Raw genomic sequence first — 7,679 nt, 5'->3', positions numbered from 1 at the left:
TTGTGTGGGTGTCATCAATCACATAAGCATGTTTTAATAATGTAGCCAGATATTTGCTTAAATTATAGAGCGGCGAACCGACATAACTGACAATAGGTCTTAATGGAACATCGTCTTTGTGGATCTTTGGTTGAAAGTACATTTTTGGAAATACCCCATTAGAGCATTTAAGTTTTAAGCCTGTTTCTTTTGTGAAGATCGATAATTTAATGTAAGATTCAATAGTTTTATTAAGTTTGTTTTGTATGGTTTGTGTAGGATCTTTGGTAATTAATTTGTACGTCTCTGTGTCTGCTAAAAGTGTGTAGCTTTTTCTTAAATAATCTGACCTTGTCATTGCGACTGTCGCATTGCCTTTATCAGCTCGGACAATAATGATCTCTGAGTTTTGTTTTAAAAACGTTTTGGTATCTTTAACTGATTTGTTGAGTAGAAAAGTTTGAGTGTTAAGATGTCTTGAATTACTTAGCTTGTTAAGATGGTTCGTAAGCGTGTTGACAAATTTGTTTCTTTTTTGAACTTGAATTTCCTCAGTACAGCTTTCTATAATGTATTCAACGTCTATTATCATTTGATCGATAGGTAGCGATTTTTTTTGGTAAGGTAAGTTGAATTTTTCTCCTAGTGAGAGTGTGTCCTGAACATTCGACGGAATAATTTCATTTGTAATGTTAACAAACCACTTATCTTTTTCATTCGTTTTTACACTAGAATTAAATTTGATTTGAGTGTTAATTAAGGACTTTAGTTTTTGAGTTTGAGAGCGTTTTATTTTATTAAATATCTTTTTGTAACATGTGTCTTGTGATAACGAAAAGGTCGAAAATATGTCGCTTGGCAGCACATTCTTAGTTTCTGTGATGCACCTAGTCTGTTCTCGCTCTAAATGTTTTATTTTCCAGTGAGTGAATGATATCTCTAAGTTTAAGCATTTGGCTTGAAATGCTTAAACTTAGAGATATCATTCACTCACTGTCTACTTAACTAAAAATTCATATCCTCAAAAATTAATAAATAAATTACTTAGGAAACAAACTACCAATAACTCAAGTGATCATTCCATTTGTAAATATTATAAAATACCATACATTAAAGGTCTCTCAGAAACTGTTTCTAGGTTGCTTGAATCAGACACTGTAAAAATCGCGTACAAACCTGAAAATACGTTAAAAAAATATTTTACACAGCTTAAAACTAAAACACCAATAGATTATCAAAGTAATGTGATTTATAAAATTCCGTGTCAAAATTGTAACTGTTGCTACATTGGCCAAACAGGTCGGTATTTGCGAACACGGTTATTGGAACATCAAAGAAGTGTGCGACCTCAAAACCTCTTACAGTCAAAACAAAAGACCGCTTTGGCAGAACACTCAGAAACGCTCGCTCATACATTTGATTTTACTAACACAAAGATTATTGGAAAACAAAAAAATTTAAAAAAGAGATTGATACATGAAATGATTGCTATAAAAAAGGAGAGACATCATGTTAATAAAAAAGAAGATATTGAAGGTTTACATTCTTGCTATTTTAATATATTTCTTAAACATAAAACAATGATTTCCAATCAATGTCGACATCCACCTTAATCTAAGTTTACAGCTATGAAGGAGTAAATAAACACATTCCATTGACATGCAAAAATCCGGCATGCTGAGATGATAAATAGGCAGTTAGACTCGAAGAAACATCGAAATAACCGAGTTAAATTGTGTTCAGAGCGTACAAGAAGTGAATCCCACTACACATTGCAGGCACGCTGATTACTGTAAAACAAAATAAATAGTACAGAATTGAATCTAGAACAAATAGTTCAATTTATAAATGTGTGCAATGATGGAGTTACATGTGTCCTACATTTTGAAGACCCTTACTAAGGCGTTTTAAACTACACGTAAGTTTTTGGTGTTGCCTGTCCCTGGTTTGTTCCTTTCTTTGTTTTTGTACTAAATCTACATGATTTAGGCTTGTCCTTTAATTATATTATAATTAAGTGTTTTTATTTATGTTTTATTATGTATATGTGTTATAACAATCATATAAATTGAGTCAGTTCATGTATTAAGCTAATTTTTGTGAGCTAAATTGTGATATGTATTCTACACCCTCAGTGTAACCACTGTGTAAACAGGAATAATAAAAATTTTAGAGTCCTGAGGATGACCACCAACAGTGGTCGAAACGTCGACTCGTGGTAGACAATAAACGTCTGCTTTTTTCTGGCCTAATCCAACCATTACCACTTAAGAAAAAATACCTTACAGAGGCTACTACCAACCAACTACACAAAAAACAAATTTTAAATTTTTTAACTGATTGTATTAATGTTATTGATAAAAAACTTCCAAAAGTTAATACTATACATATTTTAGGACCTCCCGGATCAGGGAAATCTTATTTTATAGATTGTTTAATTCATAATTTTTTTAACTTTAGTCAAATTGGAAACTTTAATAAGTATACTTCATTTCCATTACATGATTGTGTAAATAGACGAATTTGACTATTTAATGAACCAAATATTAAGCCAGGGGCATTAGAAACATTAAAATTATTGTTAGGTGGTGATTCGTGTCCAGCAAAAATTAAGTAAAGGGTGTCCCAGAAATATTTTCATAAAAACAACGATTCTTATGCCCTTGTGCGTCGTTTGTACAGGAATCATTTTGTCATAGCAAGAATGAGAGATGTCCCAAGTGAAAATTTGATTAAATATTGTATAAGAAAGTTCGAGAACAGTGGAAACACGATGAATAGTAAACCGCTTGGACGCCCAAGGTCAGCGAGATCGAACGAAAACATTGAACGTGTACGCCAATTCGTTAACGAGGATCCCCGGCAATCATTAAGATTGGGTGCAGCGTCTTTAATTTTGCATAAGTCGACTGTTCATCGCATTATTCGCTAGGATATGCATTTCCATCCATACAAGATTGTTATCACACAAGAATTAAAACCGCAGGATCCCGCTAATAGATCAGAGTTCTGTAGAATAATGAGAGAGGACTTCAACGGTTGCAACAACATATGGTTTTCTGATGAATCCAATTTTCACATTAACGGACATGTTAACAAACAGAACTGCCGATATTGGGCCGAGCAGAACTCGCAAAATCTTTATGAGACGCCATTACACTCGCCTAAAGTTATTGTCTGGGCTGCTATGTCAAGGCAAGGAATCATTGGTCCGTATTTTTTTAAGGATGGTCAAGCTCAAACTGTTACATCTGAGCGCTACTGCCACATGATTAAGACTTTTTTAAGTCCTGCAATTCAGAACCATGGTGGCTACAATAGAAACACGTTTTTCCAACAAGATGGAGCGACTTCTCATGTCACGAATGCTTCCTTGGATGCTCTTGATCAGTTATTCCCAGGGAGGATCATCAGTCGCAGAGGAGACATTAACTGGCCACCAAGAAGTCCCGATTTGACACCAGCAGATTTCTTTTTATGGGGACACCTCAAGTGTAAGGTATACACCCAACCGCCACAGGATTTGAGAGAATTGAAGCAAAAAATACCAGATGAAATTAACGCTGTTCCTCGTGCAATGCTTCAGAGAGTGATCGAAAACTTCGGTTCGAGATTACGAGAGTGTGAAAACATGAACGGTGCTCATTTATCCAATACTCTTTTCCATAAATAAAAATTTTATATTGAGGCTTTCCTTTGGTAATAAATTTATTTAGAAAAACAATTTTTAGTATTTTTTTTATTGCATAAAATAAGCAAATGTTTTTGAAACACCCTTTATAAGAATGATATTCTAGACACGCCCTAAATAATCTGCCTCTGAAGAAAAAAAAGGTTTTTTTAAAAAAAATAGTTTTGGGATCATTTGGGTTAATTAACTTGTCCGAGAAAACCCATTCATCCTGGCAAGTTTTAAAAGAATACTATTGGACATTCATTATTTGAAACTTCTAAGTAACATTGTATATTAGGTTATTAGGTGTAACAACAAACTGGTTCTGTCACCTTTGGATTCAACAGCACGCTACAACAAGGAATGTGTATTATTTTCCAATTGATGGAATGGTTTAATGAAAACCAGGTGGAGAGCTTGAACAATTTTGTCTGCTCGAAAAAGGCATATGCGTCTTTCATAAACGATGATATTTCTGCCGCAGACAAGTGGTGCACTTTGTCAAAAATGTGGAAGATCTAACTTTGAAACAAATAGTTCAGATAGTGATATCAGTTCCTTGTAGCAATGCTTATGGGAAAGATTTTCAACTTAATGAACCAGCAAAATTTAATACAAAATACTATTGTAAATGTTGACATAATATGCAATTAGTTAAGTTTTAGAGTACGTTCTTTAATAAAGTTTTAATTTGGATTTATAAATGTTTTGTGTGTTTTTAATTATCTTGCATAAAAAAGCGATTGAAAAAATCACCTAAGTACCTATTAACATCTCGACAAATTTTCGTTTACTGTGTTTTTGCTCTCCTATTTTCCAAGAGACGATTTTCTTTTATAAAAAAGGTGGCAATCGTATTTATTCCTCGAATGATTTTGCTGCAGAATGTCAATCAGTTGAAAAGTAAATCGTACGTTTGATAGATATAAATGGCTGATTGCTGGTCTATGTTCACTCCCAATGTCAACTTCTGCACAGTTACTCAGTTCGCCATGCGTAGATTGACATTAAAAAGAATGACACTTTTCCTAATACTTCGCCATTTATTCAGACATTAAATGAAAATTCTTGAGCCAAATATTGTGAAGATGTCGAATCAATAAATTACGTAACAGTAGTAATACGTTTTCATTAATGTGGAACTAAAATATATGTTCTCGGTAATTGCTCAATGCTGCATATGGCAGAACAATAAAGCAAATAAAACTACCCACAACCCCCGCCTCCATCTTCAATTTATTAATAAAAAAATAGGAATTCCACTCTTCACCTGGACGACTAGTTTTGCTTCTCACCACCGGGACAATATCTGGAACAAAAAAATATATTAATTTTAGTATGTATTTGAAACCAATTTCTAAGCTTGCAAAACAAACACTTGCTTCTGCGATTTTTAAAAGGTGATTATTTTATAAATAAAAAATATCTGTATAAAAATCTGCGTTTGACAGTCCTACGCCTAACTCACAACGTACCACAAAAATGGTAAGATTTTATTTTTTGTTTATTAATCCCAATCCTCTGATGCGTTTCGCCGTACTACGGCTCATCAGGCCATAGAGGCTTGGTAACCAAAGAACAAAACCCATGCAATATTTGGTTCCATCTGTACTCAAGTCTATGAGTTGGAACGTATTAATAGCGTCCCAAAAAAAAACAAAACATTACTATACCACATCATATCAGTTCCTAGATTCCGTTAAAGCGTCAGTTCAACAATGGAATTTTTAATAGTGACAAAAAATATTCGCGGTTTTAAATCATTAAGTGTTTCCATTAAAAAAAAATCAAATGTTTGTACCATAGTTCAAAAACCGACGACGCTAGAAATTTACTACGTCACTGGATTCTACAGAAAATGTCTTTAAAAATCCGTTTTAACTTCTTCAAAAAGTTTAAATTATATCTGAGATACCTCAAAAGTGATATTTTTCAATTTTTCCCTAACAAAAAAATGTTATGAGAATTCTGCTGTAGCCATGTGTAATTTCAAACAAAAGTAGCAAACTGTCGCAAAAAACACAACTTTATATCTATGAAAATAAGCGAGATAGTTGAGATTTTTTTATATTTAATTTTAAATAAGAAATTTTAGGAGGATAATAATTTAAATATAATTTTTTTTCAGGATAAAAATTTTATGGTTTTGAAACAATTATTTTAAAAAAGAGTAATAAATCTCCCGAAATCAAATATAAGAATATATTACAAAATACTTTAATTTTAGTTACTTTCAAATTATAATACACCAAAACAACATGAACGATGGAATCATTACCACAGTATAGCAAGAGTACAATAAATACACTCGGGTCAACATTTTTTTCTTAAGTCTGGTTTTTATTCCCTCGTTTTTAAAGAAGTATAATGAAAAATATCGTTCATAATTCGTCCAAAAATAGGTTTTCCGTGTTTGCATGTCTTCCGGTGTTCGGCTTTGCCTCACACCTGAATTGGTTATACGCGAACGGAAAAACCTTTATTTTTGTACTAATAAAATATACTATTACCGCACTACAGCGGAAAAGTGCTACTTCCGCTTTGAAAAATCGTACGGCAAAGTACACTTTTCCACACGATCGTAGGAAACATTATTTTAATCATCCAACTGAACATCAGTCAGTCATTATACATCACTAAAATCAGAATAAAACGTACTATTTGGTGGGCTAAAAATCCAATATGGTGCCCATAAAAAAAAAGAAAATTGATGATGACTGCCAAAAAACGAAACGTCGTGTGGCAAATTGGAATCTATCATCGAATAGCTGGGGAAAATGACAAAGAAAAGATGCTTTTAGATTTGGGATATCTCTTCAAATAAGGCTAGAAATAAATAAAAACAAAAAATCAATTTTACAGATTTTTTCGGATATCTTCGGAAGCACTCGGAAAATCGAAATTTTTAAAACGGTATTTGGTTGAGCTTTAAATTGCGCAACTTTACCCAAATTTAAACTTTCTCGTATCTCTTATGGTTTCTGAGATCCCAATGGTGAGGGCCGAATTTGAATTACCCTGTATATATCATATTTCAAAAATGCTTTGTTAAAGAAATACAGGGTGTTTGGAAGAAAATTATTTATTTCTTCAGTATCGGTAACTGTTTTCAAGCAGATTTAATTTTTATTTTCAGAAAAAACATACCAATTTCTCTATCAATGTGCATTATGAAATTGAGATTTTTAAAATTGTAAATTTGTTATTTTCTCGAAAACTGTGACAGGTACAGAAAAAACTAAAGAAGCAAAAAAGTTTCTAAATTAACAGAAATATTTCATAAAAAAATCATTGTGGCACCATTAAAAAGTTTGTGGAAGGAGAAAGAAGGCCTTAAACCCCAAACAATAACACAGAACACTCAAGTATTTCATTAATTTCATAACAAAGCATTTTTGAAATATGGTTTGTACAGTTACAAATTTGATGCAAAAACATTGCTATCTCAGGAACTATAGTTGATAGAGCTTTAGTTAAATGAAGGCAAAGTTGCGCATTTTAATGCTAAACAATTTGGTTAAAAAAAATTTTCATTACTTCCGGAGATATCCGACAAAAAGCGAAAGTCAAATTCCTATTTTATTTTTTTACTACTTTATTATTGATTATTTTGGAAAATCAATGGCACCTTCAGGAGGCACTTTTTTAGGCTCTTTAAGAAAATAGTTAGTTTTCAGCTCCGACGTTTCGATTTTTAGATACCATCATCAACTTAAATTTTTCAATACGGACCTGAACTTTTTATTTCGTTTTTTAGTAGCTACAGACCTCTTGAAACTAATGATGTGCCACACTTGTCAAAAAATTATATCTGCTGTACTTAAGAAAACCCCTTGTGTCTTGTAAGTAAATACCTGATACTCCTAAACCTGAAGTCAGATTTTTTTTAGAGATTATATAGCCACACATATCAATAACTTAAAACATTAACAAAAATATCAAACATCTAACATGCATCTAACCTAACCTCAAACTTGGAATTAATCATACAAAAATCGGGTTTATTTCACAGATATTGAAGAAACAA

General features: G+C 32.4%; 1 long non-coding RNA gene across 1 annotated transcript; it reads left to right on the top strand.

The window, feature by feature from the left end:
• The first annotated feature begins 1,037 nt into the window (after window positions 1–1,037).
• Window positions 1,038–2,319, top strand: LOC145739368 (uncharacterized). The gene is made up of 2 exons (XR_014181004.1): window positions 1,038–1,897; window positions 2,153–2,319. It is a non-coding gene; the product is annotated as an uncharacterized LOC145739368 (long non-coding RNA).
• The last annotated feature ends 5,360 nt before the right edge of the window (window positions 2,320–7,679 follow it).

Source organism: Ips typographus, unplaced genomic scaffold, assembly GCF_016097725.1.
Source record: "Ips typographus isolate SLU unplaced genomic scaffold, UJ_Ityp_2.0 IpsContig109, whole genome shotgun sequence".
NCBI classification, from domain to species: Eukaryota; Metazoa; Arthropoda; class Insecta; order Coleoptera; family Curculionidae; genus Ips; species Ips typographus.
This window is presented reverse-complemented; position numbering and strand designations above follow the sequence as displayed.